Genomic DNA, 10,104 nt, shown 5'->3' with positions numbered 1-10,104 from the left:
TTCTTCCTCCTCCTCCCAGCCCAGCCATTCCTCCTCGCTGTCAACCGGCGGCGGGGAATCGTCGCCGCTGCTCGGCGTCCCGGCTTTGTCCCACCAATGGCGCCGGCCAGCCAGGCTTTCCCTCGCCTGGAGGTGTCGGACGGGAGCCGGGAGATGTAGCTCATCGTCGCTGGAGGTGTCGGATGGAAGCTTGGATGAATGACGGCGTACGTACGGGTCTTATTGAGCGCGGATGAACGGCGGCGCAGAAGTCGAAGAGAGCAGCGGTTGCTCTTCCGAGGAGTCGGCGCTCCATTCCGGCGGGGTTGGCGCGTCGTCGACGCGCTTGCCAATGCGACGGTTCCGCTTCCTGTCAACCGCACCGTCGCTACGTATGTGGCGGTTGAGCGTCCGAGCCGCCGACGGGTCGGCCCCGCGCCTCCTCGCCTCTCATTTCGTTGTGTCCGGCGTGCCCGGTGCGTCCCCTGTGGGACGGGGACGGGCTCGGGACGCCGGACACCGTATCGGGGCGCGCCGGACAAAAAAGGGCTTTGGGGGACGCGGCTGGAACGCTTTTTTTGTCCGGCACGCCCCAAATCCCTTTGGGGGACGGTTTGGGAGACGCGACTGGAGATGCTCTGAGACCATGGGGAGCCAGATCCACAGCTGCTGCGGCGGTGGGCATTGTCGCCGCTGCTGCTGCGTGAGCGAGCCGCCAGACATCGCCGGGATGCAGAAAAGGAGGCGCGGGAAGGAGATGGAGAGAGGAAACGATAAAGCAGTGGAGTGGATGGCGATGCGAGAGGGACAGGGATGGCGTGTGCTTGCACGATGGCCAGGAATCTCGGGCAAGCTGACTACTTTATGCCGTGTCTCACGGGGTGCTGCTACTGCTGTAGTCCACAGTGTGGTGCACATCTCGTGCACAACTGCAATCCTCTCTCATTCATTTTCTCCGGATCTCAAAGCAACTTTCCACTGTGAACGGTACCGATTGCTTCCTCACCCATTCTTGCGTGTACAAAGTTATTTCCGAAATTCTGATGTATAATCTTCAACATCTTTTTATGGACATATATGGTATTTTAATTTAAAACTAAAAAATAAAAATAAAATTTTCAAATGAACTGAAAGTGGGATGTTGACGAACCCTTTGCATCCAACCATCGGGGGCATATTTGGTTTATGCAGATAGTTTGTCTTATAAAGGGGAGCGGACAAAATCCACAAAGACTAGTTGTCTCCATAAGGGAGAACAGCAGCGGATACTATGGAGGAAAAGTGAAGATAACATACAGGGTCAAATAAATAAATTCATAGTTGTTCACTCCTTTGATTCATAGGAAAGATACCGAGAAAACTAGAGGGACTTTTCCTTTAGATCTCACTTTCAAGGTAAAACTTAGAGAAAAAGGAAAATTCACTCAGACATCGTTCTTTCGTTTCTAACTTTCTATGCACAAGGAACAAGAAATTTTACATTTGCCATCCTTTCCTATTCCTACTCATTTTCTACTTTTTTATTTTTCTATCTGATGAATTAAAGAGGCCAACTTTAGGGAGTAGGAATCTCCAACTCCCTAGCTTTGGTTACCTTTATGTTTACAAGTTTTAGGAAATGTAAAATTGAACTCTTGATGTACTTAATGATGTATCCTACAAATTAAGATTTGAAAACCTCTATATCTGATTAAAAAAATGAAAAGTAACGAAGTGATGCAAACCCCTAGTGCCGCCGCCACTAGGGGTTCCAGGTGCAAATCCTAGTCCAATTCAGACTAGGTGGCAGCGTGATGCATCTTACTTCTTGGGGGCCTTCTCATGGAGCTTAGAGCATCTCCACTCGTCTCCCCACAGAGCCCCCCACGGCCACTTTTTTTCATCCGGACGGCGACAACGGCCGATCGAGCCCCGGTTCCTCGTTTTGGTCCGGATTTGAGCCTATTTTCGTCCGGACTCCCCATGCCATCCTCGGTTTCCCGGGGGTCTCCCGGGGACTCCGGATGAAGCTAAACCAACCGTCCACGCCCACGTGTCTCCTCTTTTGTCCGGATTCCCCGAGTCATCCTCTTTTTCCCCGAGAAACGCCGCTTGGGGAGCACACGACTGGGAAACTACTCCTCCCCACGCCAAATCTTCCTCCAATCCGGACGAAAATTTCGCCGGATTTGGGCGTGGGGAGCGCCAACGAGTGGGGATGCTCTTAGGTTTCCATTTGTTGCAGCTTGGAGGATGCTTCATCCTGGCGCGGAGCTTCTTCGGTTCCGGCATGGTATGGCCTGGCTGATCTCATATCTTTTACATGTGACCTTGTTGGCAAGAACGGCGCTCCATGTCCCGGGGCGAACGGGTAGGCATCGCTCTCCAGCAGTGGCTTGGTGGGTCTGGTGCAACGTGCGATGGTTTTCTCACCAGGCGAGATTTTGTTCTAGCTCGGTAGTCTAACTAGTTGTCCTAGTGCTAGGTTTGGTGGTTTCTTTGGGCTTTATTTATAAAGCGGAGGAAAATCCTATTTCAAAAAGAAAAAGAATGTATGGACCTGACTATATTGTGAGTTGAGCATATTTTCAAGACTATATTTTTTTGTTATATTTTAATATTTTTATGTAGCCGACAATGCAAAAAAAGGAGGATCTATTACGTGTTATGCGCCATCACAGGTAATTATAGGCAGAACAACGTGCGGTGTCTTTGGATACCCTATAAGAAAGCTGACGTCTTTTCTTTGGATTGCCGCTTAATTATAAACTAAGATCAAAGTGGTGTACATGGAGTTTGTTAATTAGGAAGAGACAAACTCGTGCGTGCACTGATTCGATTCCATCGCGAGCGGCAACTACACTATGGAGAGAGGGCGAGAGAAGATTCAAGCGACAAGTTTTCTCTAATGGGGCTCACAGAGATCTGATCGAACCTTTTGACTCGAGACACCGCATGAGCGTGAGCGTGCATTTTGGCGTGTGCATGACGGTGCGGATCACCGCTAATGATCAGCTGTATGTCGACTTGTCGATTAGTCAAGCTGATACGTGCCGATTGGGAATTTGAAATACTCTCTCCAGGTTAAATTAATTGGAGCAGTGATATACTACTCCACTACAAGCTACGTTAGTTAATTAAGTTGGCCGGAGGAAATGTTTTGATAATTAATACTTCCTTCTAGTATTCATATTCCCTTTATCGAAAAAAAATATTAGTTACCACTAATATAGATGCATCTAGATATATTTTAGTTCTAGGTACATATCCATACTAGTGACAAGTAATATGGATTGAAGGGAGTATTATATACATTTAAATTTAAATAAATCTCCGACATAATTTTATGGACCGAGAGAGTACCATGATATGTTTATGGTAGCAAATAGTATATGGTAGGGCTACATAAGCTATCTCCATTGATTAAAAAGGAAAGGAAAGGCAATTTTTCAAGGTTTTTTAACTTTTTCTGTTGGACAAAGCGATACCTAGGCAATGCTTTAGCACACTTACACACTAGATAATGGACAAACGCCTCGCCTAGAACATAAGCGAAAATCTACGCAGCATGCAACTAAGAAATTTTCCTCTACAACAAGAAATCATGCCATATTGATGGGCCATATTCCATTGGTATTTGTTGGTATTTTACACATCTACATGCTATAAATTAACATTTAGTCACATATAATAACCCACATACACATTCCATGGTAAAATTGTGTACCCACCCAGGCCACGCCTAGGGTGCTTAACCACAGCCTAGGCACTAAGCAGATGCTAACCGTCTCGCTTACGCCTAGCGCTTTTTTCAACCTTTAATCATGTAATTTTTTAAAGCCACTTGTACAAAAAATGGCATAGATATCAAACCATAAGTTTTACCATAATTTTGAGACCCAATGTCAAAACTACATATATAATAATGTTACAACAATTATTGATGAAAAAAAAGTTGTTGAAACATGTTAAAATAAATCTTGCTAATCTTCGGTTCAACACTCGAGAACTTAAAAATAAAACTTAGATAATCTTTTGTTGCTGTCATAATTGCATTTATTAGACTAAGGCATTGATCACTGGTAGGGTCCAAATATAATTTATCAAGTGACACGGGAGGAAGCTAAAAAAATATTCTACTCTCTCCATTTGTATTTTTTTGTATTCATCTAAATTTAAATATATTTATACATTAAATAGTGTTAAAATTTAGATCTATCTATACACTAACTAGTGTCTACATACATATAAAATTTAGTGTCTATATACATCTAACTTTAGGCAAATTCAAGACATCCTACTCCCTCCGTCTCAGTTTACTAGTCTTTCCCGTATCTCTAGATCGCCAATTTAATCTATATAATTTAAATTATATAATGTAAAATTTATAACATTAGAAAATAGAACATCTAAACTTTCTAATGATATAATTTTTATAATATATAACTAATACTAAGGTACGCACACGACTGTGAGAGAGAGAGAGAGAGTATTACAGATGAAGAGAGTAGTATATACATTATATGCGATAACTTTTGGAAAGTAATTTTACCACGTTCGATGGTTGGATGCTTACCTAGACACAGATTGCGATTCTTGGTCATGCCGTGTGTCATACTCGAATACTCGATGCACGGAGCGTCAATCTCACATTACAGATACTGTATATAGGATCTGGTCCCTACTGTCAAAAGGAAAACAGGATCCTATTCTGGCTAAAAAGGTGAGCATTGGATCCAAAGGAAGAAAAAGAGCATAGGATCCTGGCCCAATAAAATTTCCGCTGAAAATTTAGGATTTGAAGTGGAAGATCCTAAAAGGCAGCAACTAAAAGAAAAATGTACAGTGATATACATAACCAAAAGCGATAGTCAGTAAAATGTCTGTGATAATTTATAAGATAGTACATGTACTCCTTCTGTTTTAAAATAAGTTGTTCAATAAACTTAAGGAGCTTTTTTTTTGGGGGGGGAACGGAGGGAGTGCCGTTGTCGATTTGATCGAGCATTTGGCCGTCGATGCAGGCGCTTCCTTTTCAGATGTGGTAGCGACGTAGCGTTGCTGGTTTTGGCTGGTCTTGGTCTCTGCGATGCTTGGAGCAGGATAGCCCGATAGGATACGCGCATCAAGATCGGACGCAGACGCCTACTACGACGTCACGTAGTCGTGCCGTGTGAGGGAGCTAGCGGCCCCTGCGCCACTCGTGCTTTCGCTGTCGCGTCTGCCGTGCCATGGACCTGGCTATGGCAACTGGTCCATCGATTCACACGGATCTGCCAGTAGGAGGGCTACGTAGCACTGTACCAAGGGCTATTTGTCTTGCTGCGTTTCCTTTTTCCTGAGGAGGACAATACGAAGAAGTACTTCTATGAGGGTACTGCTTCTCGCCTGCCAAAAATAATTAGACTATCCAAAATGGATATCACAAAATGGATATCATGCATTTCTTATATACAAAAAGCTGATTATCACTATAATTAATGGTGAGTAAGATCATAGTAATATCATGGCATGTAGAACTTTTTCGATAAAGGGAATATATTAATATCAAGAAGATACCAATTACACCCAGCGTCTGCAACACGCACCACCCTAATGGCACTACGGATGCACACAGCCAAAAACAAGAAAAGAAAACTAAGAAACAAAAGTCCCGCTACAGTATCTCGGGCCTAAGAACAGCAATACATCCACCGCCAAGACAACACCTGAATTACAGACTCTCCAAAAACGACGCCTCCATGAAGGGAACAGTGCTCAAACACCGTCGTCGCTCGATCAAAGATCTTAAGTTTTCACCCTGAAGATAGTTCCCGCTCTCAAAACAATGCCTCCACCAAGGACATTGCCAGGCACAACCAATTAAGACCAGACCTTGGGTTTTCACCCTGAAAGGTAGGACTCTGCACTTCACCTGTGTTGTCGCCCCCATTTTCATACCGCTGCTGTGAAGCCCGGAACACCAAGCAAGTCCCTCAACAACGCAAAGACTTGAACCTCCCTTAGCTAGTCCTCCCCTCCGACCTTCATGAAATTCTCTTCTTCCGACTTTCATCATGGATCCATAGTCACTTGATGTCAACAAAGAAAAAGAGCTTCGCGCTGCTCCCTCCAGAACCAATCGGTCGGAATAAAAACATGGGTGCGCACGATCGAATACCTCCGATCCAACAAACTCCAGGCAAAAGCACTGTTACATTCACCGGCGGAGCCTTCCGGAACTCAACACTCCGGCCGGATCACGAGTCCGGAGCCTCCGGTAGGTCCTCCTCTTCACGCAAGAGAGGCCCTAGGACCGCCGCCTTTATTCAGGTCGGGCCCCCACGTCGGCGACCATCCTGGGCTGGCCACTCCAACCCTCCACCGGTGACACCATCGCCGGCTTCCAAGCTCCTCCATCTCGCCGCCGGAACGAGTAGGTTAGCGATAGTTGCTTGACGATGCCTTCAACAAGATAACGGCGCAGCACGCCGCCATCGCCCGCCATGACCGGAGTCGGCTCGGTTTTCACCGGCTACTATGCCTCCCCGTCTCGCTGCCGGCGCTGAAAGTGGGATAAAAATCCAACACAGCCAGCCCGGCCGACCGCCTTCGGTGGATGAAGTCGGCCACCACCACCATGCCCGGGCCGAAGACCCGGACGTCCTCAAGCCGCGAAGAAGACCCGGCGAAGCCTCCTCGTGCCATTGACGAGACGCAGCCACGATGGATCGCGATCCGAACCTCGGGCCCAGATCCGACCACACCGCAGCCAACATCCGCCGCCGGCCGCCGGAGATCCGCCGGCCACAGCCATCCCGCTGCGTTCAGTCGACGGAGGAGGAGGGTGTAGGCCGCCGCCCCCACACGCTCCCGCGGGCCGCGCTGCGCTCTGCCGACGGAGGACCGAGCCGCCACCGCCGCCTCACCACAGGGGCTTTGCCCCGCGGCGTCCTCGGCGACGGCGGCGGAGGAGGGGGGCCTGTAGGGGACGGGAGGATGGCGGTGTGGAGGGGAACTCCCCGGGGACGGCGGGCGGCGCCGCCGCCTCGGGGGAGAGAGGTTAGGTCAGATGGGAGAGGCCTAACAACAGCAATACATCCACCGCCAAGACAACACCTGAATTACAGACTCTCCAAAAACGACTATGTATGAACTAAAATTAATGTCAAATAGATTGTGTATTGTAGTACATAGTTTTACATTGAGATTTTACAAATTAACTACTATGCTAGGTCATACCTCATGAAAAAAATATTCTACAATCAAACACACTCCATCTTTCCATAGAATTCAACTAGACATCCGCGACGGAATATGGACCGGGCAGAAGACCAGCCAGTTCAACACAGTACAACAGACCATAAGTGAGATGTCTAGTGGGCTGAATTCATGCCAAATACTAAGTGAATGCTAGAGAGAAGGGTGGGTCACGGTCTAGTATGGCCCACCTATAGCATCGTCAATGGTAGACATGACATCTCAATCATATGCTTTTTATATTTCTATATTTTTTCTACCCTATGAATCAAAGGAGCTCTTAAGGTCTGTTTGATTTATGGCCCAGCTGGCCCTATCAAAATACTGGTCATGCATATTGCTCTCACACTTGTTTGGTTTGCAACCAATCTTTTGGCTGCATATGCATTACTGCCTTAACAGACTGTAGCCAAAAAAATTAGCCAACCGTGGGTGGTGGAATCCTGGGTCAAATGTTTGGCTAACCAATTTTGGCAGGGTTGGTGTGGGCATCGTGCAAACACACCCTTAGTTGAAGTCAAACTTTGTAAGTTTTAGCCAAAAGTATAAAATAAACATTTACAATATCAAATGCATATAATATGAAAGTATACTTTAATGATTCTTTTTCAATAAGGCAATAAAAGGCCGCATGCACCAAATGCACCAATCGATGCGGATATGGGGTTTCCATTTCGAAAAAAAACTCTATGACAACTAGATAATGCCCCGCGCATTGCTGCGGATCATGCGAATATAACATATGAGATAATCTGCCAAAAAAATTAAGGCTCAAATTGTGGTATTTCATATATTCCATCACCCACAAATGCTAAATACAAATGTATGGTCATATATAAACAATTACCCCATTACAGAAATTAAGTGCTCATGAAAATTATCTACTTGTTTGATGCTGCTCTCTAGTTTTTAACGAATGATAAATAAGTTGAATCCTACTGAGCTATGTGTAACCTTCTTCACAGTCTTCCATAAAAAATTCGCATTATGTCGGGACACACGGCATTGCTCGTGCACGTGTGTGTCGCACAATATAGCAACCCCAATTGAAATTCCTCGAAGATGGGAATCGCCTTCATATAGAAGCAAGCATCAGTGTAAATAACAAATGTGCAAACATAACATAGTGCTGAAAGTACTATACTGAGAAAATGATTTAGAATTATAGGCAATATTATGCAACACAGAATAGTATGATCACAGTAAAATACAATCTATGAATACAGGGAGAACCTAAAGCATGGAAAAGAAAGGGGCTTTCAAAAAAAATTGGAAAAGAAAGGGAATCAAAGACGGAAAATAATGACATGGAATTGCATACCTTCTCTTTATTTTATTTTTTGCAAACCTCTAAAATAGAATTATGCAGTTTTCAGCACTTCACGTGCCTTTTCTCTTATTGGATGGCTAGTTGCCAATTTCAGCTGCAAACAAAGCATCCGCCAGAAATGAACACGTACGTAGACAGAGGGAGAACAATTATAAATGATGACATAATCCTTGGAGAAATTATACAGGACTATAAAAAGTGCGATGAAATAAAATTGTGCTCGCACATCCCGCAAATCAATCACCTACATGAATAGACTTGGATTAAATTGGCAAAGATATAGGCAACGATGGGAAGGTAGATAGATGCTGGCCGAATCATTTATTAGCTCTTGGACACTACCGGCCATCTTCACTCTTCTCAGTCTTCTGGACATCTAATCAAACTGCAAGCATTAGGATTTTGCAGCAACATACAATGATACAAGTACCTAAACAAACCAACCTGCACGCATAGCCCTCTGGAAGTGGAATCTTGGTCTCTCTCCTCAACGATACGATCTTGAACCTGACCTCGCTCGCCACCGGTGAAAGAAGCCGTCAGAGATGAACAGGTAAGGATAACCACCTATAAGAGCTTGAGAAGCGGTCAGATAAAATTTCACCCTCATCTATGTGATACAGAGTCACCATTTGTGTTTATCGTAGATGGAGCAACATAATTGACAGGGGAGGAGCTGCAGCCGGTGAACTTGAAGAGTGATAGGCCTCACACTTCAGTGGCATGTTAGAATAAATAGGTGGACTTGTTGCTCGATCGCTCGCCTCGTTGGTGGATCCGTTTGCCCCTAGTGTTGTGGGAGAGGAAGGGGTGAAGCCGTGAAGGTGCAGGCCAAAGTAATGATGTCGTCAATGCTGTGACGATTTGAGAAGAGGAATGGCCAATTGACCGATCGGCTACAATAGTGGCGAGGAGATAGGCTAAATATTTTCAGGTGACGTTCCATAGAGATAATAAGTGGTGAACAAAAAAACACAGGCATCATAGCAGTTGTGATTCGTCTGCATGTACCAGATGACATGGACTTGAGTTGAGTAATGTGGTGGGACCGCTGATGTGGCATAGTTGCATGTTTAGAGAAATAGGTTAGTGGGGATGAACTACTTAGTTATACTAGATTCTAATACCATACATTTTATATTGTAGGTGTTAATATCTTTTCCTAAATAGTTGATCAAGAAAATCTCGTGAATAGGATATTTGTGTGGCTTGTGTAAAAATATTTTTAAAAAAATATCTCGAAAATAGGTATTTTGGAGGATCAAATCTTTCTTTCCTTTGCACATGCCATAAAAATGTGTTTTCTGAGACTTTGTGTACAAACGTAAAATGTCTAGATATACATGCAAAAGGAACTATCGTTTTTTCAAGAATGCATTCTGAAAGGTATATTAATTGCATATAATTTTTTTAACATTTTAATATATTTTTACATAATAAGTACATATACACATAGGAGTCAAAATGGATTTCCGACAACCACAAGTGCTTTGGCCTTGTTTCAAATTCGTACACTCTACTTTTCAAACTGTGAATCGAATGCCAACTTGCAAACCCGCTCCCCCGCTCCCTGAAAA

The sequence above is a fragment of the Lolium rigidum genome, chromosome 4 (genome assembly GCF_022539505.1).
Source record: "Lolium rigidum isolate FL_2022 chromosome 4, APGP_CSIRO_Lrig_0.1, whole genome shotgun sequence".
In the NCBI taxonomy this organism is placed as follows: domain Eukaryota; kingdom Viridiplantae; phylum Streptophyta; class Magnoliopsida; order Poales; family Poaceae; genus Lolium; species Lolium rigidum.
Note: the sequence above shows the minus strand (reverse complement) of the source record.